Source organism: Diplotaxodon limnothrissa, linkage group LG16 (assembly GCF_057381915.1).
Source record: "Diplotaxodon limnothrissa isolate DT_005_m linkage group LG16, D_limnothrissa_male_GT1.1, whole genome shotgun sequence".
Lineage (NCBI taxonomy): Eukaryota > Metazoa > Chordata > Actinopteri > Cichliformes > Cichlidae > Diplotaxodon > Diplotaxodon limnothrissa.
In genome coordinates this window covers 14447558-14473674 of record NC_140611.1, presented here as the reverse complement: position 1 = coordinate 14473674, position 26117 = coordinate 14447558, and the positions used below count along the sequence as shown (strand labels likewise).

The 26117-nt window shown below is 40.9% G+C and overlaps 1 protein-coding gene and 1 pseudogene across 1 annotated transcript in view; both read right to left on the bottom strand.

The window, feature by feature from the left end:
- The window catches only part of plcl1 (phospholipase C like 1), a 133563-nt gene that overhangs the window by 89698 nt on the left and 17748 nt on the right, over positions 1 to 26117 (bottom strand). The gene's annotated exons all lie outside the window — the stretch shown is intronic.
- LOC146615882 (uncharacterized) lies at positions 12219 to 13179 on the bottom strand (annotated as a pseudogene).

The following is a 26117-nucleotide window of genomic DNA, read 5'->3' as shown; positions in this document are numbered from 1 at the left end:
TTCTTGATGTGCGGCAACAGTGCTAACCACCGTGCCACCGTGCTGCCTCGTTGGCGTTCCAATTTGTATTACAAAATTTGATTCTACGTCATGACATTCCATTCTATACTATGACATTCCAGGTGGTATTATGAGAGTCCATTCTATACTGATATTCCATTTAGTGTTATCAAATTTGAATTTGTATTTTAGCTCTCCATTCTATGCTACGACATTACAGTCGATTCTGCTGTGTCATGACAATCCATTCTGTACTAAGAGTTTCCATCCTGGGCCCCCTTTCCCTGGCGGGTTGCGGAGTATGGGGGTGCCTACTGGGGTCAGTGGGGGAGCTGGCCCCAGGGAGGGGTCACTTGCCCCTCCCTTCCTTCCCTCCCCATCTCCAGCTGCCTCCCTCTTCCCGCTCCACCACAATCACCCACACATGCAGGGCCTTGGGGTGCAGGCCCTGCATGTGCTGTCCCCTTCTGGCTGCCTGTGCCTCAATTTTATCCCACAACTTAGACATTCACATTACTCACACTCTCATAACACATACATATAGGATCTTGGGGGTGGGCACGCTACACGGGCTCCAAAAGACCATCAGGGTATACACCTCACCCCTGGCATCATTGCCCACCTCTCAGTTTTAAATACACATAGACACTGAGGGCTATCAGGAGGGGCTATGCGCTTACCTACTGCTCTCTGGCAGGTAGCTCCATGCCCTCCTGGGTTTTAAATGCACCTTAGAACACACATGCATCAACACTACATATGAGCGGGCGGAGGGAGGTTTGGAGTCTTCTCACACTCCCGTTCTCTGCAACCTGCTGGAGCGGGGGGCCAGGAGGAGGAGTTGGTCGTCCGACTGGGGTCTGGAGCCTCCCTGCTGCTGCAGAGTCGAGGCAGTCTGCTTCTCCCCACCGCAGGGAAAAGGGTAACACCACCTGGGTCTGGGTGCAGTTTCCCCCTCCAGGGGCAAGGGTACCTAGACCCGGTTCTTAGAGTACGCTTGGGGAGTGTGATTGTGTGTACAGTGTCTCTCTATGTCTGTCTCCACGTTGGTTGAGTGTGGAGTAAGTGCATATGAGAGCATGACGGTGGGAATGGATGTTTGTATCTGTGTGTGCCTGTATGTCTGTGTCTATATGTCAGGTTGGGTATCAGACGCCACCTCTCTGGGGACATCTCAGGACCTCTGAGGTATGGAGGCCTATCTCCCCCCACCACTTCCCCTGCCGGTGGCAGACGCCCTGGTTGGTGGTTCTTTGTGTCTGGGGGTGGGCGCCCAGGTACACACCGGCTCACTCCTGCTGAGTGACCCCTCATCTGGGACTCTCCTCAGCTCTTTCTGGGATAGTGGTGCAGCTGCCCCTCTGTTGGTCTTCCTTGGTCTCTTGTGCTCTGAGGGCCTCTAGATGTCTGGAGTCTTGATCTCCTCCATACCTGCTTCATGCCCTGGAGGACGGGGCTGTGGCTCCCCACACCCTCTAGCAGATCATTACATGAAGGAACCTTTTAAAAACAAGCGCGTTCATGCTCACAGGTGTACACGACACCCTTTTTGGCTCCTACCTCAAAGCACACTGTGCGCTGTCGATATTACGTGCTGCACAATAATGTTTAATATTTTGTATTTGTTGTTTATTGTATTGCTCTCGAGTTTCCATCCTTTACTATGAAATTCTATTATTCATTATTAGATTCTACTCTCATGACATTCCAATTAGGGCTAGGCGATATGAAGAAATCCAATATCGCGATATTTTTTGGGCTATATCATGATACACAATATATATCACGATATGTTTAAATAACATCCAAAAATAAATGTTATTTTCAATCACATAGTGCCTAAATTTCTTTGAATACAAAATATCTGAATGAATTGAAACTTTTATTTAACCCACTTTTTTAAACCATCGGTTGCACACAGAGGCTTTTCAGAAATGACATCTGTCTCTGTGGTCAACACCAGATCTTTACCAAACAAAAGATCACAGCAATAAAAAAGTACATCGAGCAAGAGTTCACGGGACAAAATAAAACAACTGAAATTAAAAAGGTGCTCTTTTGTGCTTATAACATATACAAGTTGTAAAATAAAAATTGTCATGACCTCAAATTACAGAAACAAGAGTCTAGATAGTGACTATAAAAACCACTGACCAAGAACAGTCACAGGTATCATAGCTGGTTAATTTAAGTTTTCGTTGGCGTGCAGGGAGACGCTGACCTGTGCAGTTTAAAGTATTCCTAATTTTGCAGTGGTTGGCTGACTGGTGGAATAAATCCATGGCATTGCTACCTTTTACGGCATGTTTTGCAAACAAGTCTTTATATTAAGGGTAGAGCTGGGCGATAGAACGATAACGATATGTATCGCGATATAACTTTTACTCGATAGAGAAATTAAGCTATCGCGATAGACCTCGCCGCTCTTGTCCTCAAAGAAAAAAAAAAAAAAAGGTCAGCCAATCCAAATTAAGTAGCGCAGAGCCGAACCAATCACAGCCGCAGCGTCACGTCGCGTGGCTTGTTACGTACAGCACAAGTGCCAAGCCGCACGTGTGTTTGTTTGGGAAGCAGCCAGCGGGTAATGGAGGAAATGAGTGTGCCGACTAGAAAAATCAACCGAGCGTGACCGAAGAGAAAAAAGATGATGGTTCCAATGCCGGAGAGATTGTCAAACGGAAGAGCCATAGAAGTTCCGTAGTGTGAAGGTATTTCGGCTATTTCAAGTCTGACAAAAAACAGAGTAGCGTGCACTGTAAATTGTGCCGAAAGCAAGTCTGGAAATACAATAAACTGGAGCATGCGTCACACTGTGCGCCACGTTATTGTTTCGGTGAAATGAATTTCTACAATACTGTTACTGTTAATTCTACTCTCTGCAGTGTTTAAATGCTTACATATACACACAGTTACTGTCCCTCCACACATACGACTCGGTTCTGCTTCTATGCCCCAGCTTTGTTTACTTTTTCCCACCGAGGCTTCTAGACTTCTGATTGGCCAACATTTCGGCACGGTTAGGAATCTAGCGCCACCTGCTGCTTTGGCATGTTCATAGCAGCGTTTTCCTTCATTTCTGCCTTTATGTGTGGACGGGATTATTTTTTAAAGCGAAAACGGAAAATCTCCGTTTTCAAAAATACCCGTGTACGTGTGGACGTAGCCTCAGTCTCTGACTGGAAGCGCTAATTCGTCATTCGGCTTTTGTCAGACTAAAGTAACTGTTAAAACTGTTTGAAAAGCTAAGCTATACAACAAGGAGAGATTGAGAATTTCCTTTTAGTTCTCAGTTTATTTGATATTGACAAAAGTTAGTCAGTTTTGTCTGATCTTCTGTAAAACAAACTAAGATTTATTTTTAGAATTAATATTTTGTTTCTAAGTGGAATTGACAATTTAGTCTGTTTCGTTTGTTCTATTTTGAAACTTAAACGCTTTAGCGGCTGCCTTTTGTGTAGTTTGCAATATTTGCCTTTATTTATCTGAAAAAGTCTCATGTTCCTTAAGTACATCTACCCTGTTGAACTTATTATGGGAAATAAATATTTAAATAAAAACAAGCTGCTGATTATTTCACATTTTACTTATGAGCAACGGCACATTTAAATCTTACAAATATAGTTATTTGGCTTATATCGTGATAGATATCGTTATCGCCTGAAATGAAAAAAACATATCGTGATATGAAAAAATCTCATATCGCCCAGCTCTAATTAAGGGCCATCAGTCAAACAATACTGTTTGGTCTGGATCTAAACAGAGCACGTTGTGTGTGACGTCTTCTTTTGCACATGTGGGCTGCTTTGAGGGTTCACACTAGAGCGCGTTTGCTGTCACATTTTATTTGTAGACAGACAAAAAAATTGGATTTGATCAAAAAATTGGAATTGAGCATTAAGACCTTCAGTGTGAACGTAGCCTAACCGCATGGATGGATTGTTGGAGCATTACGGCTACCGTAGTCTGGAGCCTCGCAGAGTGATACATACTGTGCTTCAATGTAATATTACCGTATTGTGTGCGTATAAGGACGACAAATGGCACCTGTAAGAGACATGGTTACGAAGTGGATTTCACACTCAAGGTCACGCAGTAGAACTTGGGAACAGAGCAGCTGCGAAATCTGTCTTTGTTATTATGCTCAACGTCTTTTAGTTTACATTTTGACTGCACAATTGTGAGCTTTTTGTTATGCACAAAAACAACATTGTTTTATTGTATTTATGGAGAATTATCATTGAATAAATGCTGATAATTCTGAGTAATTTTTTCTTGTTATTGTTAATAAAAGGGTCTGTGTGAGATCTGGGACACAGCTCTGACTAAGAACTCTCTTTTTGTTCTTACTTTATGGCTTTAAAAAATATCGAGATATATATCGTATATCGCCATCCAGCTAAAGAATATCGAGATATGAATTTTAGGCCATTTCGCCCAGCCCTAATCTCTCTCATAGCTCATATAACATATCAATATACAACTCTTGTTACTATGCAGTGAAGTACAAACAAAATATAACATTTAATGTGAAATGTATTGTAGCTGATAAAATAAGAGAATAACAGACGGCACAATGAAAGATTACCACAGCTTTGTGGTTCACAGGACTTTCATTTCAATATGAGCGTCTTCCATTTATAGGAACTACTGTAACACTTTATATAACACATAAAACAAGGACAAGAAGGAGACTACCTCATTAATACTACAACAAGTCTTATGTCATTAGCCATTTCCCGGTCCAAACATATTTGGTTCCCAAACTCAAACACTAGCATTGCTGAGAGATAAAATTCTTTCATCTCCAATATGTTCAGTGTAGCTGCTCACTCAGGTGTTACAATAAAATTCTAGGCATCAAAAGAAGAGGATTTACTCAGTTTAACAGAGAAAAGTTAGAGAAGTTAGAATGCCTGATTGAGAGATTTAATAAACATATATCAACAGAGCTATTGTTAAGATAACGTAAACACATTAGCACAGCAAAGATCCACAACATGAGATTAGTAATTAATCTGCTGCTGCGTGGTTTGGATGACTTGCTATGAAGAAATTTCTAGTCCTATGTACCCCTTGGAATCTTAATTAGCCTCAGAGTAATTCTTATCTGAAGCCTTTAAATATACTGGTGTCCAACTGTTTGCCCATTGGCTATAGTTACACTGAAAGGTTATAAAATGATCACAGGCTTTGGATTGAGTTGTATATATTAAACTTGTCTCAAATACTTTTTCACAGCAAACATTTTTTGCTTCTTACAGTAGGAGAAACACTCTAAGCAGTGTGTCACGGTGTGTGTACAGGTGTTGCAAAATGTCCTGACACACTTCTGGACTTACCGTTCTACTAACCGCCAACACACTTCTTCTCGCTTCAGCTGCTCGATTTCTCTCAGTCTTCCTCTGTCTCGCCGTCCCTCCCTCTGCTGTCCTAAATTCTATTCAGGCAATAATAGAATGACATTTATCATAATCTGTTTCTGGCTAGCTGTATCTTTCCCGCCAGCTCTCTTGTCTCAGTGTTGCCACCCATCTTTTCTTAGTCAATCATCAACTCCTTCGTTCTCAGCTTTTTCTCGTCCATCCATCCACATCTCTGTTCCTCAGTATGACCCCATCCTTGTTACATGCTGTGGTTTAAGGTGCAGAGTATTTGTGTGATTCGTGCTTCTTATTAATGAAATCCCTTATAGCACAAAACAGCTTTTGTGGTTCAAGTACTATACAGAAAAGCACACAGGGTGTTGGTATAAACCAAAATCCCCTGTAACTCTGAAAAATACTTTTAGTCACTACCCAAAGATATTTATTCTGTATTTTTTAAAATACAAAGGATATGTTATTATGTCAAGGTTGAATTATAGAGTATATACTTCCTCTAAAAACTTCACTTTTTGCTCATATAATACTGTAGTACACATAATTTACACACCTCAGATCATTCATTGATCATGCAGCATATTGGAAAGACATCTGATCAGTCCAGCATCATTATTGGGGTCAACTTCAGAAAGAATAAAATGACACCTAAAGATGAACTATGACAAGTTTTCCAAGAGTCAGATCAAAAACCAGTCTTAAAGTACTAAATTATTTAAGTCCAAAACCAGTCCAACCAGTAAAACTAAAACCAGCGTAAAATAGAGTTTTAGCCTCTTAACAGTATAAACTGTCCGGCATTCATATTTTCAAGTTTAAGTTTGAAATCATGATTCCAGTTCAAAACCAAGTCAAAAGACTAGCTGATACCCAAGTTCAAAGCACATCCAAAAGCAGTCTAAGAACCTGAGACAGTCTGAATGCAGGGCTGTGATTTCTTGGCCTACCTGCCAATTACTTGAAGAAACAGTGCTAATCAAAAACAGAACTAACCTAATAACTGCTGACACTCCAGAAAAAGTATTCAAACAAAACAAAATCCATCTCTGATGAGTTCAGTCCTGCCTTGTATTGCTAAAGGTGCTGAGACTATTTTTTTTCCTCAAATGGATTCAAGAGGTGTAAAATCTTTTGTATCGTTGGATTCCTCACTGTGGTTTCAGTTATGAATCATTTTCTCTGCCTTGTTTTCCATTCTCTGATTTTATTCATGTGACAGTTTACTTCCTGTTTTATTTTGATGGTTAGCTCCTCGTGTGGCTTTCTGTGTGTTTACTTCCTTCGTTCTCCTTGCCTGTCTTGTTAGCGTTTGTATTTAGAATGGTTAAAAAGCTTACTTGCAAGTGGTAGTGGCTACAATCTCTTTTAACTGGGTTGGTCGATACTCAGAACAATAGAAAAGTCCAAAAAACTCAGTGAAGATCTAAGTAAGAGTACAGTAGAAATCTTCTGGAGCTATTTCCAAACAACTGCAGATTCCAAGATCATTAGTTTCAGCATTTTATGTAAGTAAAAGTTATTCAGATGTGTCACCACTTTGTCAGGATCTGAAAGAAGAAGAGGTTTTTAAATCTAAGAACACTGCACCATCTCGCAAATATGGTAATAGCATCATGCATCATGCTCTGGGGCTACTGGTACATTACACAAAGTGGATGGAATAATGAAGGAGGGCTATCCCCCAGTTTTTGAACTTCAAATCAAGCACTAGATGGTCCAAATTTGGACACTGTTTCGACCAGTGACTGTAGACTGATTTCTACAGTCACTGATGTAAACACACATCAAAACTTGTTTTGACATGAATGAAGTCATCTAGGCTTAAGTTTCTGGAATGGCCTTCCCAAACCAATTTAAATGAACACATATCCATCCAGCAGAAGCTTGTTCATGGCTATCAACAGTGTCGCCTTTCGCTAATACCTACTAAGGGACAATTAACCAAATATTATTGGGGGAAAGTGTATTTGAGACTTTATGTATACTTTTATTATTGTATATTACAGAAAATCCCAAGTAGCTTGTGTTTTTTTTTTAACTTATTAAGATATGTGCTGTAAAATCATTCCAGACTAACATTTTCTGAGATTACAGATTTATCACCTAAAGTCATCTGCAAATTACAAAAGACAAACAAAGTAGTGCCTTCCACGCATTTGTCAGGAAAAAGTTAAAATTATAAAGTTAGTCAGCACCTTTAAGTTTATCCTAATAGTTAGCTGTTTAGTACTAGCATTATTTTAGTTGGGCTAAACTGGGGCTTGTCTTACTGAGTCAAATGTCTGGATAAGACTATGCAGCAGATTAAGCTTGTTTGTTAAAGATAACATATGAGCTAACACTGGCCTGTGTAGGCTAAATTATCAGCTAAAGATCATTTGTTTAGACTAACATAGGCCTTATAACCTATTATTAATATTATATAAGGGCCATAGTGGACAGTCTTATCCTGTTTAGCGTAATGGACCAGTAAGTCATAAAATAACCTATGTGTGGTAATAGTAGCCACCACCAGTATATCTCAGTCTGTTGAAACAACCTGTAACAGCTTTTTTGGGGGTGTTTTTTGGATGCAGCATGTTCATTGACCTATAGTGTTCACAGATTTCTCTGCTCTTATATTAATATGGTCAGAAACATTACAAGAATAATAACAAATACTTGTCAAGTTGGCAGGCATACTTGTGGAAGGACTTTAATCATATGGAGACTTGTGGCACTCCAAGGGTCCTGGTACCGACCTGCGGTGGTGTGCAAAAAAAATTTACTTTTAGAAGGAAAAGTTCTACTGAAAAAATATTGGAAAATATTGCGACATTTACTGTGCAGCTGTGCATCACACCACACCAGATATACAACAGAGGAAATGCTTTTGGGTGCATTATTAATAATCTCATGGGAACATGACATGATTCACATAGTATGCAGCTTTTAATGCTGTTAGGTTTAAACCCTTAATTCATTGTGATTAGCACTAATAACTGGAAGGATCCCCAGTGACAGTCCCCATCACGACTATCACAGCTTTAGTTGCTGTTTCATTTTCTTCATCTCTCAGCATCAATCTGTGTTCTCCATTGTTGTGTCGAGAGTCTCTCTTGAGAAGTTTTTATTGTTTTATTACTCCCATACTACTAGGACCTTTTTCTCCCACAAGCTTTGCTTTTGCCCTCCGTCACTCTTTTCCTTACCCATCTCTCAGCTGGAAAGGACACACACTGGGCTGTAATGAGAGCACACACCAATGTCTGCAGGAGGCAAGCTTTCATAGGCCATCCTGGATCACTGTAACCATGGAAATAAGTGCCACTACGGTGACAGGCACGCTCGTACAGATGTGAAGCTCTAGACTCCTCAACAAATGGATTCATTCTGAAAAATCTTTACTGTAAGCAATGTGGCACCACAGGGGCAGCTAGGACCCCCAACAACACCGTAATGCCATCAGGGACACAAATGCCAACAATAAATAACACAGAAATACAGTGAGAACGTCATGTACACACTAACATGTCACATATATCCAAATAGAACATGGGGTATGTAATTTAAAGAACTAATGAGCTACAAGACAAACACTCAATCCTATGTACTCTATGTACTCTTTTACTGAGTGTAAGGAGAGGCCTGATTTTTCATTGCCACGACATGATTAATGTTTACAACGACTGAAAGTGTGTTGTCATTTTGATGCCTGTAGCCACACACTAGCAGGCATTTACAGAGAACAGAGGCTTTGCTGGACTAAAGAGGCGTGCGACTACACTTCTTTGGTTCAAATTTCAAAGTGATGAAGTTTTGTACAAGTCTCTCAAAAGGCTATGAGAGGCTTGTACAAATATATGCAAGAGCAAAATTAAAGAGTCATTATTTTGTTTTCACATCAGGATGTAATTTGGTTAGTCAAATACCTCCCGGTACCAGTAGCTCGTGAATCAGGTTTTCTTTGGCTTTGGATGTCGAAACACCCTTTTTGTTAACTTCTGGCAGGCTGCCTCGGGAGAACATGTGGGCCAAAGTGTGTGTCAGAAAGTTATGTGGAACATGCAAACTGACCCTGGATCTGATTCTTACTTATATCTTATTTGCAGTAGTGAGGCTGAGTTTTACACCATTACAATAACTTCCACAAAAGATCCCACACAAACAAAGTTTGTTTGAATGGTGCAGCTGTGAAGATAACAAGTTTCCAGAGTTCTCAAGTGAACAATGAATAATAAAGTTTGCAGTGATGTCCAGAACCATCTGTTTTAAATGGCAATGAATAGACAAATGGCAACAGTAGCTGCTGTTCGGAGTACTTTGTAAAAGTTTAGAACTACCAAGGCAGTTTTTAAAAGTTCACCCACGCTGCAATTTACCTGAAAGAGCTATGCAAATGTGCTTAACCTCATCATTTACCTTGCAATGAACAGATTTCACAGAGATAAGCATGCCTTACATGGTTGTAATATCACTTTGTAGCTCAGGCTGGCAATAGTGAGAGTGTCTCACTATTGCCAGCCTGAAGATCAACTGGTTATAGCATATTGCTAACTATATAATGTTATAGACGGTGTTAATGCGTTTGCTGTTTGCTGATCAGTGTTGGCTGTAACGTGTTAAAGAGTTAGAAAAGGCTCTTCAGTTATCTGCACAAGTGGATAGAAATAGAAAAAAAACATCAAACAGTGGTTTACAGCCTTTCAGTTGTGGACATGGATTTTTATCTTGATTACACAAAAGGAAAAGAGCGTGGTGGTGAGTAGTGCAAACCACTCCCAGGACAGAAACAACTGTATTATACTGATGACACAGTTTTGTCTTTTTGCAAGCTTCCTGGGCAGACAGCATGCTAACACAACATTAGCCGGGACCCAGAGTGATGATAGAGCCAAGTGAAAGCCCAGCCCAGCAGCCAGAGGCTGAACTTCAGCTGGTAGTAAAAGCAGTTATGAGCAGTCAGGCTGCTCATCACTGTCTGAAGCCATTTTGGACCAACTTTGCTTTGTGTTGTTGGCTTTGTCTTCATACCGAAACGCTAAAAGAAAAACGTGTCCTCATCAGGACAGGGATTGATGTTGGTGTGTGGAACTGTTGCCTATGGTTTTTATTTTAAATGATAATTATGAGATAAAAAAATAAAATAAATGTCACTGTAAGTCTGCTCGATTATGGAAAAAATGATAATCACGATTATTTTCACTGAAAATTGTTATCTCCTTGTGTCTCTGGGAGCTGATGGGATATTTAGTGGCGTTGTACAGGGTAGCGTGCGTGAATGGAGGTCTGTGAGGATGAAGCAGGTGTTGTTGAGTGTTTTTCTCTATGCTCCTTCATTGTTTGATCGTATGTCACTTTGTGTCTGTGCCTTGTGTCTTCAAATGATTGAATAAATTTGTAGTGTTGCTCTGTGGTGCAGCTACGACACCGTAGCAAAGTTTACACATTATGTCTACTTGATCCACGTCTGACTCCGCGAACCCATAATGTTTCCACACCACTGAAGCTCTTTTACCTCTCTCATCAACCAACGGCATTCTTTCTTCAGCAGCCATTATCCTCTCCTCCCCAAATAACTTCTGCTTAGCTTTCCCGAAGCTCGGGTCCTCTTAATTGTTGTGAGGCATGTTCGAAACGCAGAGAGGTGCGCTCGATTTGCCACACGGAGCAGCGCGAGAGTAAAGCTCGAGGGAGGTGCTAATAATCGGCTCAGTCATTTTTAATGATCGTTGAAAGCCCAGATCGTAATTTAGATTAAAATTTGATTAATTGAGCAGCGCTATGTCACTGTTTTATTTATAGCCTATAGCACATTTAAACAGCAAAACTTGACCCAATGTGTTTCATGTATAGTACATGAAAAGCTGACGTGTGTTTTTGCGTTGACTAATTATTGTGGACAGTAAAAATCAGTGATTTAGTGATCATTAAAATCTGTTCAGAATTTACAAATTGATGATGATTCATCTCATAAGTCATAAAATACTATTGCCTTCATAGGTAACAGTATTGAACTAGTGTTGCCCACTAGTGTTGTGTGCAGTCCTATTTTTTCTCTAGTGTGATGGAGCGATTGAACAGGCAGGTTGTTATCAAGAATAATTAAAGAGTAAGATAAGACATCTGTGAATTTACATAGTATACTATTTCACATTATATCATCAAACTTACTTTACCCCTCTGATGCATGAATTATGAAAGCCTTGGTCAAGATTTTTTTCTTAAGTGCTTTTATTCTTCTCAGGACATGAAAAAAAATGTTTAACTCTTTTTTTTCCAAAAATATGTTTTTTTATAAAGTTATAAACTTGTCCACTCCAGTGGACTACATGCGCCTGAGCACTTAGCATGAAATACTGTGAATTTACTGTAAAAATTAATTACCTCGTGTTCTATTGTAAATATACAAACACTTGTTTGCTTGTATCCTTTGAAAAACATCTCAGCAATTTTTTTGGAACTTTCAACTCATAAGGCCCCAATGTTTAGACGTAAATAACAAAACCAATCAACAGTCCTAGCTGTGAATCCTACACCTGAATATGGCAAACTATCTCCAACAAGAGAAACATTTTTGAGTCTACACAGTTCTATAACGATGCAGGACAGTATTACCAAGCCCTTAGTAGCATGCTGGAAGAAAACACAAACTGACATCTTAGTCTCTGCATCTCCAAACAGTTCTATGTTCATCACACCTAGGCTGTGCGAAAGTTTGCAACGCATCCAGGGCACAATGGCACACAGCATTGCATGCAGATGTATTTGGTCTTCCGTGTGCACACAACATCATGGCACCTGTTTGCATTTTTCACCTCGGTCAGTTGGGGCCAGTGATATCCTGTGGCAAACCTGACCTCACAGGCTACTTTGGTGACTGCTCTCCACTTCACGAGTTGTGGGGTCCCACTGGGTCTTCCTCTTTTGCATTGCTGGAGGGTGAATCTCTTCTCTTGTTACTGACAGTTCTTTCCCATACAAGTTGGTGTTGTATGTTATATTATCAATTAGATCTGCTGGAAACAGATGTCTGAAGAAATCTATGGGATCCTTCCCCTCCACATTCAATTTCCACTCTCCTAGAAAAGGAGGCAAGTCTCCAACCAAGTCATTGTCTTGGACTTTCCAAATATTTTTGCGGGCTTGAGTATGGTCAGGTGCCATGTACCCATCTCCCACAGCTCCCTGATCATACTGACCTTCCTCTTCATCCTGCCCCTCATCGTTCTCACTTTCTGCATCCTGACTGTCTGTGTCTTCATCATCCGTAGTTCCTATGTCTCTGTTCTGCTCTGGCAGCCACTCTCATCATCACTGGACTTATCACTGAACTCATCATCACTGCACTCATCAATGAAATCATCATCACTGGAGCTGGATGGAATTTCCTGGACTATTCTGTACGCTGCCTTATTCTTTGCTGCATTTGAAGTCTACAAAATATGATAAAATAATTATTATAGTAACTCAAACTACAGCTGATCTGCACAGAAATATATATTTTAAATGAGTAGCTTATAAATGTAACAATTATATGCTTAATAATAACCAAAACAGTCCCGAAAAACAGTGAGACAATTTATGACTTATGTTAAAAAAATATAGTGGGTAATGCATGATGTCCACTACAGTGGACACATGGTTAATTGTAGTTTTCTACATATTAGACATAACAATTTCTTATTCCAAACAGATAATATCCTTCCCTAGATGTTACTGCATATCATCATATTTTTTTTACCTGTTGGGCTCTTTTAGCATAGAAGGATTGACAGGATATGCCAGCAGTGGTCGGCAGGGGTGACAGTTTGTCTGCCATCTTTGATTCAGAGGAAATTTACTTGCAGTTGCACTAACTGAACACTGAATTGACCTCAATGGAGCATGGCAGCAGAGAGCACTCTAGAGGCTAATATGCAGTTCCACCATAGAAACCAATGCATTAAAGAGATATGTACGTTTTAGTAGCTGTCCACTCCAGTGACCACTATGCATCAGAGGGTTACATAGAATCCACATTATAAAAAACAACTACTGGTCATATTTCTGTCCACTGTCTATGAAGTGCCTGGTGGGCTATAGCAGAGCTGGTTGCACAGTTTGACAGCAGCAGGATTGCATAATAAGATGCTAAAAGCTTGCAAATACGAGGTCGGCCAACTACCTTAGTTTCTCTGACCTACATTTGCTGCTGCCGCCACTGTTGCTGCAGGAAAAGAGAAAAGTATAACATCTATCTTTATGATGCTGCTGCAGTCGTGGCATAAATTAGTGAAAGCGAGGGTTGGTTTCTGACATGTTTCTAATTCTGTGGTTCCACAATCAGAACTTTGTTCTGGAAAAGCTCCATCAGTAGCTGATTTTTCATGTGGATCTCCAAAAACCTCCTTAAGGCAGTATTTTGAGGGGAGAGCTCTCCACACAATGACAGTCGTATACAGGTGATCAAATCAGAAAACTGGTCATGGATGAGCCCATTTAAGCAACAAGCCTTGCAACTAAAGGCTTGTTGTGCCAGAATTATCGATAAACTACATTTTCAAAAAAAACGATGCAGTTTTGATGATTATTGGGAGCTGTCCCAGAAGAAAAGGAAAAATGGGATCTGCCCTTCCAGTTTATTGAAGATTGAGTTTCTTTTTCTATTGCAGGTACACTGCAGTCAGTGGATATGAGGCTGACACGCGCTGCTGCACAACTAATGGTTTAGTTTGTGGATATAGTGGGTCATGCCTTTCCGAATTTCAATTACATCAGGTGAAAGCACACAAGAGCACACAAATACACACACTATCAGCCTCATGCTGCTCTCAGGTGTGCAATAAGAGTATCTGCATTTGGTCCAGTTTCATGCTTCACTGGTAGCTCAGATAAGACCTGCCTTCTCTCAGCAGGTAATTTTACAAAACAGATAACTAAAAACAAAAGTTATACGTGCATGTAGGGCTACCTGCACATTTCTTGGCACAAAGGCTTAAAGGAGAAAAGTTGCCCGAAGGCATCTCTGTTATACACTCTCTCCCACCAGGTCCACGTTATTGACTTTAATAAGACGTCTAGAAAAGACATTTGCAAGACCCCAAAAATACGCCATATACTGATATAAATAGATAAACATACTCTAAAGAAAAGTAGAGGAAATACAGACAGTGACAGACCAAATAATGTTTTATTAGAGACTCAAATTGTATAAATTGTAGATAAAATATTATTTAGTTGTAGCTAGAGCCGATATTGTTATCAGTATTTGAATATTATCTATTGCGCATTGGGTCAGTAGTGGGTGTCAAAATAACTTTGATTTAAAAATGAAGTATTAATATTGTGTCAATGATGCACGTTTGATAATCTCACAAGAAACTTTCTCATTGTTCTTTTTGTATATTTGTACAGTTGTAGTTACATACTCTCCTGCTAACCCTGTGCACTTGCACAGAGTTAGCAAGTTGAAATCACAAGCCAAAAAGACAAAAAAGTTATAAAAGAATTTGAATGACGCCTCCAGTTTTCCCCTCTGTGAATCGCTACCTTATCGTTGTGGTGGAGGGGTTTGTGTGTCCCAGGAATGTTGACTGGGGGACTTTTGCCCCCTTGTAGTCTCCCATGGCAAACTGATTTTAGGTGATGTACCAGACAAAGAACGATTCAAAAGACCCCTATGAGCGCACGGTCAAGCCTATTCCTTCCTGGGACAGGGTTACCGGGGCCCCGCCCTGGAGCCAGGCCCGGGGAGGGTGCCCGAGGGCGAGCGCCTGGTGGCCTGGCCTTACTCCTGGGGGCCTGGCCAGGCACAGCCTGAAAAAGGGACATGGGCCCATCTTCTGATTTATCCATCCATCCATCCATTCACTTCCGCTTATCCTTTTTCAGGGTCGCGGGGGTCGCTGGAGCCTATCCCAGCCGTCATGGGGCGAGAGGCGGGGTACACCCTGGACAGGTCGCCAGTCTGTCGCAGGGCTAACACACAGAGACAGACAACCATTCGCACTCACATTCACACCTAGTGGCAATTTGGATTATCCAATTAACCTATCCCCACAAGCTGCATGTCTTTGGACGGTGGGAGGAGTACCCGGAGAGAACCCACGCAAACACGGGGAGAACATGCAAACTCCACACAGAAAGACCCCGGCCTGATGGTGGAATTGAACTCAGGACCTTCTTGCTGTGCGGCAACAGTGCTAACCACCGTGATCATTAAAATCTGTTCAGAATTTGCAAATTGATGATGATTCATCTCGTCAGTCATAAAATACTACTGCCTTCATAGGTAACAGTATTGAACTGGCAATACTGTCCCAAAATTTGCAATATCGCACAACACTAGTGAGCAACCAAGGCTGCAGTCCTATTTTTTCTCTAGTGTGATGGAGCGATTGAATAGGTAGGTTGTTATCAAGCATAATTAAAGAATAAGATAAGACATCTGTGAATTTACATACCGTACTATTTCACATTACTGCATATGCCCATCACCTACAGGAGCCACTGTAGGGGTTGGGTGCTATGTGTGTTGGGTGGCAGCCAGGAGCAGAGGTCCTGGCAGACCGATCACCGGCTACCAAGACTAGCAATTGGGATATGGAATGTCACCTCTCTCAGATGGGGAAGGAGCTTGAGGTAGTGCTTGAGGTTATCGGCTAGATATAGTCAGGCTCACCTGAACACAGGGCTTGGGCTCTGGAACCAGCCTCCTAGAGAGGAGCTGGACTCTGTCTTCGTCTAGAGTTGCCCCTGGTGAGAGGCAGCGGGCTGGGGTGGGTATCCTAGTATCCCCTCGGCTTGCTGCCTGTACATTGAGGTCTCTCCCAGTGGACGAGAGGGTTTGTTCCCTGTGCCTTTAGGTCGGAGAACCGGTCCTGACTGTCATCTGCACTTAGGCGCCAAGCACCCCAGGCTTTGCAAATACCGCCCGTGTCACATTCAGAAATAAAACTAATGAAACTAATAAAAACTAATGTCTACATTCGTTTTGAAAATATTGGTGCATTAGGTGGCATTTTACTTTACACAGTGATTTATTTTCAATTTTGGCAGTTTCGGTCCCCCAAATTGTTTCCTACATGATAAATTTTCTACCCATTTGCCAAGTTGATTCCTTCTTGGCTTGGCTGCAAATGATCTTTGGGGAAAACAGATGCCATACTTGAGGGCTTACATGACCTATAATCTTTTTTCAAAATTGTGCTACTAAGTAGAAGTGCTTTTAAAATGCTTTAAAGAGTCAAAGTTCTGTTCCTGCTTCATCACAAGCTTAAGAACCCTGAGTATATGAAGTATCTGTTCTCCATTTGCCACAGGCAAGAGAAAGAATGCAACATGTGTGGCGAAAAAACCCACTGTGAAGAGGGTGCCATTCATCAGTGTGAGTCCAAACAGCTGAGAGGAAAGTATGATGGACAGGGGCTCCTGATAGGGCGCTGAGACTGAAAGAGCAATGTGGGACACAATGGGAGCAGGACAGAAGAGCAATGAATTGAAGACAGAAGAAGAGTGAGTGTACGTTTCTACATTCATGCTAGAAGGCAGTTGAAGCGAGCTGTGCTGACAGGTGGGGATAGAGAGGACAGCTTTGTGCACAGGCTGATACAGAGAAGTGCTAAATAAATCAGCCAGCGCTGCAACTAAGTGTGACTGAAATGTTTACGATATGCCAGCAGCAGAGACAGACAGGCCACGGGAGGAGGGAGAGCGAGGGGAATCCTAAATGCCCATCATCCCGCAATCGAAACTTTAAATGCTGCTTCTATAAATAGCTATGTCACCAGGTGAAGATGTGTGTCAGCGCTGTACAAACACTTATTCAGCTCATTATTAAGACTGTAGGAATTCACATTTTAATGACTAATGATTGTTAATAACTTAACTAATTAACCCTAACAGAGAAGATGTGGGATGCATAGATACACCACTATACAGACTCTTGTTCTTTAATGCGGTATCAGCTGTACAGTGAAGATTTTGTTTTTTATTGTACTGGTATTAGTCTTAAAAATCCAATATTGCTCGGGTTCTAGTCACTGCAGCTTCAACACGGGTAGCTCTAAAAACCACGTATATTTCAGCAAGCACTAGAAATGGTATCTGCATTTCAGCCATCACAAATTTTGGCGCCTTATAAAAACTGATATGTGGGGAGAAGTTGTCAAAGTGAGAAAGTAAGATGCAGCGTGAGAGTACTGTTGTTAACAGTGAAGGTGAAGTCACACACGAGCCGGCTAATTACTGCTAATTGTTGACATTCAATCACCAAGACTTGTGTTTAATCTCTGAATAGTGACCTTAACACCGCATGTCATCAATGTTTAAATTTATCCCAATTAGTGTCTCATATCTCTGTGGAGTCAAACCACAACAGGCTCAAAACACAAGCATGTACGTGCACGATCTGCTCACATCCACAGCTGGCAGTTCATCAGGATTTAATGATCTTATTAAACACTAGCTGACGGTTCTCACACTCACATATATACATATACATATACACACATATTTATAATTTTAATCACGTGGGAACTAAGAACAGGGCATATCAAAGGATTTCTAGTTGTTACAGTTGCTCCCTGGAGCAACTGTAACCCACATAATTTCCTCAGGGATTAATAAAGTATGCGGATTCTGATTCTGATAGTCAAACAGTGGATATTAGTTTAACTAGCTCTTGATTTGCTAACTTCTCCTTGAACATCTCTTTAGTGGTTTCTTTATCAAAATATATAATTTTGGAGGGCACAGGGGCAGAGATAGCTCAGTAGGTGGAGTGTTCATCCACCAAACGGAAGGTTGGGGGTTCAAATCTGCTAAACGGCTGCTCAGAGGTACTGTCTCTACACACTGCTCCCTGGGTGCTGGATTGGTAGCTGCCCACTGCTTCACTGACTGAATGGGTTAAATGCAGAGGACTAAGGAATTTCCTATGGGAATATTAAAGTATACATTATTATTAAATATGGTTTGAATTTCAGGGCTACTATGAAAGTACCTGTAATTCCTTTAGTGGCAATTCAGGCTGCCTCTAAAGTCACTCCCCACTGACTGCATTCTTAAAACTTAACAGTTAATGGCATGCTACAAATAAAAGCTTTTTGTTACCATTCAGATTTTGTAATCAAATGCCGAGCAACCAGCTGACATTTACTTGTCTGTCATTTTGGACTTGTGACAATGTAGGACCCCTACATTGTCACAAGTACTACATGACCATCTGGCACCAACAGGCAAATCTGGTTATACTGTATATACTGTTTGGTTAGCAAGTGGTTGCAGGAATTTGGCTGTAGTTTACAAACCACCACACTACCACTAACTACTAGTTAATGAGTGTTAGCAGACAAGTCAGTGTTTTACATGCAAACTGTGACAGCTGCAATTTGCTAGGGACTGAAGAAAACACAAGGAGGCTTTTAGTGCAGCATCCCTTTACCTAGGAGGACCCACTCACCTACCAGTTAAGGATACACATTTTTCCTTCATCACAGTGGTTGTGTCACACCCTAAATGATGAACAAAGTGGCTCACTTAGCTACTTCCTGCAGATTTTCTTGTTTTTTTGACAACAAAGAGCTAAAAAAAATCACAAAACTTGGATTAACATTTATTCCGCTACTGGTGCACCCTCATTGGGCGCATACATTCCTACAGTATCCACTGTGAAAGCATTGGGCATAATTTGGAAGCAGTCTAGAAACAGTGTTAATAAGCAGTTATATGTTAGCTGCTTGTAAAATGCCGACCTCCCACCCCACATTTGCATTCCCTGAATAGGAATAAGAACGAAACTGAACGGAGGTATGGGATAGCTCGGCTTCGTAGTAATCCTGTCAGACTTTGCAGCAGCAGATTATCTCTACAAAACCATGACAAATCATCAGTAAATACTCCTGAGGTCAAAGTGTCACAGGAGAAAGGAGACTAATAGGATTGGAAAGTCACAGTCTGTTGTCGTACTTAGCCCACTAATATAGAGTCTCTAATAACAGAGCCTATTACAGTGAAGTGATGTGCAGCGAGTCCTGTTTGCATCTGAAATCATTCCAAGCCTCCAGATACTCTGAGCAATATGTCTGCCTGACTTGGTGTCAGATGAATTTCACTGATGGATTAATCCTCATGTCTGTCAATCTGTCACACAGGAAAACAAACAAACACACACATTTAGATATACATCTACAGCACAGGAAGCCCCAGCTCTGTTGGCCCCACCTGAACGCCACAACAGACTGATACAGAGACTGAAACAAAAATAAATTCTGTCCGACATACTGGATGTGGTGCCTGCTATGAAGCCTGGGAGCTGTGTACAAATGTGTGACAGACTGTATATAAAGATGGACGACACATCACAGAGTCCACCTCCTGTAGAAAACCGAAAACACTGTGGAAATGGATGCTATTATATCACACTGATGATTTACAACCAGAGAGTGGATTGGGGGATGGTCCTACCTCCTGAGAAAAATGAGGCACTTTGTGGAGCCAGAAAAAAATTAAAGAGAAAAAAAAAAGTAAAAATTATTTATTGATTTATAATACACTCATGGTAAAAATAATATTTAGTCCTTACTAGTTTTTAAAATGAGGTAACATCAGGCGACAACAAAACGTTACATTTGTAACCATTTCATTGTTTGTTAAGAAAAACTAAACAGGAAAAATGCAAGTAATCACTTTCTTATGACTGCTGAGTTCACTGAGATTTGTGAGCATTCATTTAGTAGATAAATGTTATTAAATAAACATTAGTTACATCCAGTAACTAATATTGTTTTGTCAGCAAACCAGTAGGATGAACTGGTTGTGTTTCGTTGGAGGGAGGTACTGAATGTGACTGCGCAAACTTTGCAAGAACTCTGATGCATCTCTGCAAGGATTTAGTGAATTCAGTGTACTTTCTTCCTTCAAAACACAAATGATATTCAGATAAACTTTACCTGGGATGAGCTCAGCTGGACAGGAAATGAGAAAAATCGCTCGACCTGCCACATGTGAGAAGTGAACGTATATAACCAACTATTGAATGAATGACGTTTTCTTGCTTCACTGACAATGACAGGGAAGAAAAAGTGCAACTTGAAAATACAACTCGTACAGAAATCCCCTCAAAGCTAATGTTGGCAATTATGACTTAATAAGAGGAAAAGAAAACGCTGACAGATGAACGAGAAAGACAAAAAATGAGGGATGTTCGTACGGCGAGGCGAAGACTATTTCAGGAGTGAATAGACTCCTAATGACGCCTCCATCCCTGCAGCAGCAACAAAAACTGCAGGGGGGGGCGGTGTTGGGGAGAACATCTCTTCATGCTTCAAGAGCGGTAATTATTTTAATTAGCCCCTGTTTAAATGTGAATAGAGGCCCAAACTGGGCTTTGCAGCATAGATGTGTGTGCAGTATAAGTGTCCCACATGTCTTTCTGTCCTCAAGTGGAATGCCTGCTTTGCAAAAATCTGTTTATGTCTGGCTGTCTGTGCACCAGCTCGTCTTCTCACGGATGCTCATTAACGAGGTCTGATCAGCATCTGCACAAATGTCAAAACTAAATCAGAGACATCACAGAATCATGTCTAGAAGTTAAGTTATGGATCATCAGTTTGAGAATGCTGATGCATGAGTGGAGTCTAAATCCAAATGCAGTTTATTACTTCAAGTCAAAACATCAGGCACACCTGCTCATTAAAGGCTTTTCTTTACTGTTATTGCACAACTAGACTGAAGACATGAAAGCTATGAAACACCATATAAAACTATGCAGAGAACAAAAAAAGTGGTAAACAAACCAAAATTATTAAAGTTGTTTGTCAGGATGACAGCGCTGCAGACTGCTTCACTAGAATCATTTCTACTTTATAGGTTTCACTATTTCATGAAAATATGAGCTCATTTTGAGTTTGATGGAAGCAACAACTGTCCAGAAAGTTGAGACGGGGCAACAAAAGGTGACAAAAGGAAAAGCAAGTGTTGCTAAAAAGAAACAGCTGGAGGAACATTTTGCAGCTAACTGGGTTCACTGGCAACAGGTCAGTAACGTGATTGGGTATAAAACGAGAGATCAGTATTGAATGACCACGATCTCCAAGCCCTCAGGCAGCACTGCATTACAAAAAGGCCACGATTCTGTCATGTAAACCATTGTATGGGTTAAGGAACACTTCCAGAAAATCACTCTGTGAACACAGTTCACTGTGCCATCAACAGATAGGGATTAAAGCTCCATCATGCAAAGAAGAAGCCATATGTGAACATGATGCAGAAACGCTGTTTCTCTTCTCTGGGCCAAAGCTCATTTAAAACGGGCCGAGGCAAAGTGGAAACTGTTCTGTGAACAGACAAATTGAAATCTGAAATTAATAATAGAAAACGCCACATGCTCCTGACTAAAGAGGAGAGGGCGCATCCTGCTTGTTATCGGCACTCAGTCTGCATCTCCAATGGTATGGGGGGTGCATCGGTGGAATCAGCAGGTTCCATATCTGAAAAGGCAACATCAATTCTGAAATGTAATACAACATTTAGAGCACATATGGTGTCATGCTTCAGGGAAGGCCTTCCAAACTTCAGCAAGACAATGCTAAACTGTGCACAGGAGCTATTACAAAAACATGGCTCTGTAGTAGAAGCTACACTGGTCTACCTGTGCTCCAGACCTCTCAGCAACTGAAAACATGAAAGTGAAAAATACAACAAAGAAGTCAGACAGGAAGTCAAGAATGAGAACATTCTTCTCACAAAGTCCAGAAACTGGTCTCCACAGTTCCCACACATGGTCCTGTCCCAACTTTCCTTAGATGTGTTGCACCAGACGACTCTACAAAAACTCTTTTCTGGCCATTATTTCTTAGTGCCACTCAGGAGGATTTAAGTGACACTGTGATCATATGTGACAAAAGGCCAAACACTGGTGTGGTGAACATGTGAACGCTGCATCTGTATTTGTAGCTCTGTCTATTGCCAAGCCTCAGGCTTCTTCTTTTATTAAAATCTCCTGCTTTAGAACGTGAACAGCTCAACATGCTCTCGACAGTTGTTTGCCAATTACACAATCATATCTGTTGTTGTGCAATGTTGCAAAAACTCAAACTCAAAGGCATGGTGTTCAGGGCTCATATGCCAAAGCATCAGCAGAACTGAGATGCCATTACAACAACAGAGTCTTAAGGTCAACAATGGCTATGCTGACATTTCCCTGTTGACTAGGTAACGTCAGGTAATGGAAAGGTGGTTAACCACAGAGTACCTCTGTATCTCCTCCTCATGTGCCTTAGTTGTACTTGACAATGTGTTTTTTTCTCGAGTGGTAAAACCAGTTTTCTGTTTCCACCTTTACCAAGAATAGCTCTCTCGCATATTTTGCAAAAAAAATGTTCCTGTGCATCACTGATATTGTGATGTGACAGTTTTATGCCATGTTCTATGGACAATATAATATGACACAGCCAGATTAGGATCTGCTTCATTAGGCACACATGTGAACAACTCAACAAGCAATTTGATTATGTTCTCGATACTTCTTTGCTAATTAAAGGACCATAGGCGTCAAACAACCCCTTAATGTAACGGCATAGTGTGGAGGGCTAGCAGTGTAGTGAACAGGGCATAGAAAAAAGTACTAATGTTAACATTCAGAGCTCATGTGCCACAGCATTAGCAGGGCTGAGATGCCATCACAACAGCAGGGTTTCAAGGTCAATGAGTAGCTGTGATCATATAGTGGTTAGGACTCCACTCTGCATTGTGGTTACAGCAAACCTGTTCAAATCTGGGTCACAGCAGCTGCAGTTAGTGTTCCTAACTACTGATGCATGACTTGTTCCAGGATCTGCTGCGTTTTACATGGACTGAAGTTAGGTATATTTTCCAGTATGCGCTCTCTCATAGCATCACATTCACAAGTGAGTTTTGAAGATATGTTTTTATAAATCAATCCTGATAGATCTTAAAAATCTGATTCAGTTGTGATTTTGAACCTGAAAAGGGACACATGAACTAATAGATGTAGGTTTTGTGTCAGGAAAATGTCTGGTGGCTGATGTCTCACTACTGTCTCACCAGTTTATTGAGTATTTATTATTGGGGTGCTGACTTTTCTACGTTGACTAATCATGAGATTAGTGAAAGATGGTTAATCACCACAGAATCCATTGTACATGCTTTTACAGCTTACTGAGCTCCATTAGTGTGGTACGCAGCGTGAGCAAGGTCATGAGCTTGACCCTCATACAGGGCATTTGTTTTGTTAATAAACCTGTTAAGGAGAACTGCTACAGAAACAAAGGAGTTACAAAAGGCCAGGCCACAAAGGGATAGTGGTGCAATAGATAACACATCCAACTATGGATGAGAAGATTCAAGGTTTGCCTCCCGAGTAGCTCAAGGAGACTTGACCTTTACCTGCTACATGCATCGCTTCTTCACTTTCTTTGGCATTAAAAATGAAACGTTACTGTCCTTTCAGCATGCTCGGTGTACCTGTCAACTTATGTCTGTCCCAGTCCTGTGAATGCAATGTGTCAGGAATGCTTTAAAATGCCCATTCGAGGGCAGTACAATGGAACTGGAATTTTAACTTATGTATACCAAGCATAAAACTTAGTCTGTAAAAAGAAACAGCCACCCAGCTGCTAAAGTTTTCTAAGTCAAGTAAAAACCCAATTCTGAAAAAGCTGAGACTTTAATATTTACTATAAATATTTCAAATAATTCATCCATCCATTTGCTTATCCTTTTCAGGGTCGCTGGAGCCTATCCCAGCTGTCATAGGACGAGAGGCGGGGTACACCCTGGACAGGTCGCCGGTCTGTCGCAGGGCTAACACACATAGAGACAGACAACCATTCGTGCTCACATTCACACCTATGGGATTAATCAATTAAAGTCCAAAGACTGTAATTGGGAGGAAGCCGGAGTACACCGAGGGAACCCACGCAAAGACAGGGAGAACATGCGAACTCCACACCTGGCCTGATGGTAGAATTGAACTCAAGACCTTCTTGCTGTGCGGCAACAGTGCTAACCACCGTGCCACCGTGCTGCCCTTAAATAAATCAATTCAATAAATAATAAATAAACACTTATAAATGAAGGCAGAATCCAACGATTTCCAAATCTCATGCACCCATATTTTATTTATAATAGAACATAAAAACTAAGGAACTGTACCATTTTTTTTTTAAAATTATTGGCTCATTTTTCATTTCGTTAGAGTAACACATGTCAAAAACGTTGGGATGGGGCCCTCTTCTTCCCCTCTTCCTTTGCAAACATCTGGGAACTGAACTGAGACCAGTTGTTGGGTAATTGGGAGAAGAATGTTATCTGGTTCTTGTCTGATAGAGGTCGGGCATCTTCTCTGGTGTATTTTTTTGACTGATGATGTGTCAAATCAGAGGTCTGGAGCACAGACAGGACAGTTCAGACTCTACTACTACAACGCCATGCTTTTCTAAAAGGCAACGTATGTAGTTTAACATTATCTTGTTGAAATGTGCATGGGTGTCCCTGAAAAAGACAGAACCTGGATGACAGCATATGTTGCTGCAGGCCTCAGAACTGAGTGCTGATAACAAGCTGGATGGTGCCTCCCTTATTTACTCTGGAGGACATGGTGTCCAGGTTTTTCAAAAAGAATTTGAATTTTGATTGAATCTGAATGACAGAATTATGCCCATTTTTAATGTAGTGATGCCTGGAGACCAGAAGCTCACGCAAATCCAATATTCATTTTGGCTTTGTACAATGGGCGCTGACATTTTTCCAGATTCCCAGAATATTTTAATGATATTTTGAGGAGCATTATTTTAAACCAGTTCCACAATTTGTTTGTTTTTTGCAGACTGGAACCTCTGCCCATCTTTACTTCTGACAAACTCTGCGTCTCTAAGATGCTCCTTTTAAACCCAGGTATGTTACTGATTTTTGACCCACTTTGTTGCTCCAGCTGTTTTGTACCATTTGCTTTTCCAGCCTTTTGTTATCCTGTCCCAACTTTCTCGAGAGGTGTTGATGCCATCAAATTAAAAATGATCTTTCTTTTCTTAAAACTGTTAATTTTCCTGGTCCAAAACTTTTATATATTTTGTCTTCTTTTGTTAGTAAAATTTGGGTTTATGGATATTTATTTTTGTATTTGGGTGTGTAGAACAGACGAGAACCCAAAAGCAGACTCTCAGACAGATGGGATGAAACATAAACGTGCCGTCTACTGAGGTGGCTGTCCAGAGTACAAAAACACAAAGAACCAAAACGTAAAAGGAAGACAGAAACTTACTGAACCTAAAGTAGAAATAAATGAGGACTGGGACACACAGCACTGTGAGCAGACATTCTCTCCAAGGGACAAAGGGAGTCTGAGACAAGATATACACAGGAGGGTGATTAACGGTGTGCAGACAGCTGGGGAACACAGCAGGAACAAATTAGACATAACAGGACAGGGGAAGGAAAAGTCAACATAATGCAAAAGAGATGAGAGACTATCAAAATAAAACAGGAAGCAGCTTATACAACACAGACTAAAAGGTAAACAATAATGGAGACATGACTCACTAGCACAGGAGATGCTGATGACAAGACACAAAAGCAAGACTAGGAACACTGGACATAAAAGGGTACTAACACAATCCAACAGAACCAAGAGCTAGAAATATACATAACGAAACTCACAGGACTGAACAGCAATATTTCTTAAATCCAAAAGAACGAATCATTAGTCCACAGCAGAGATGTCCATTAAAGACTCAGGACCATGTCATTGGGTTTGTA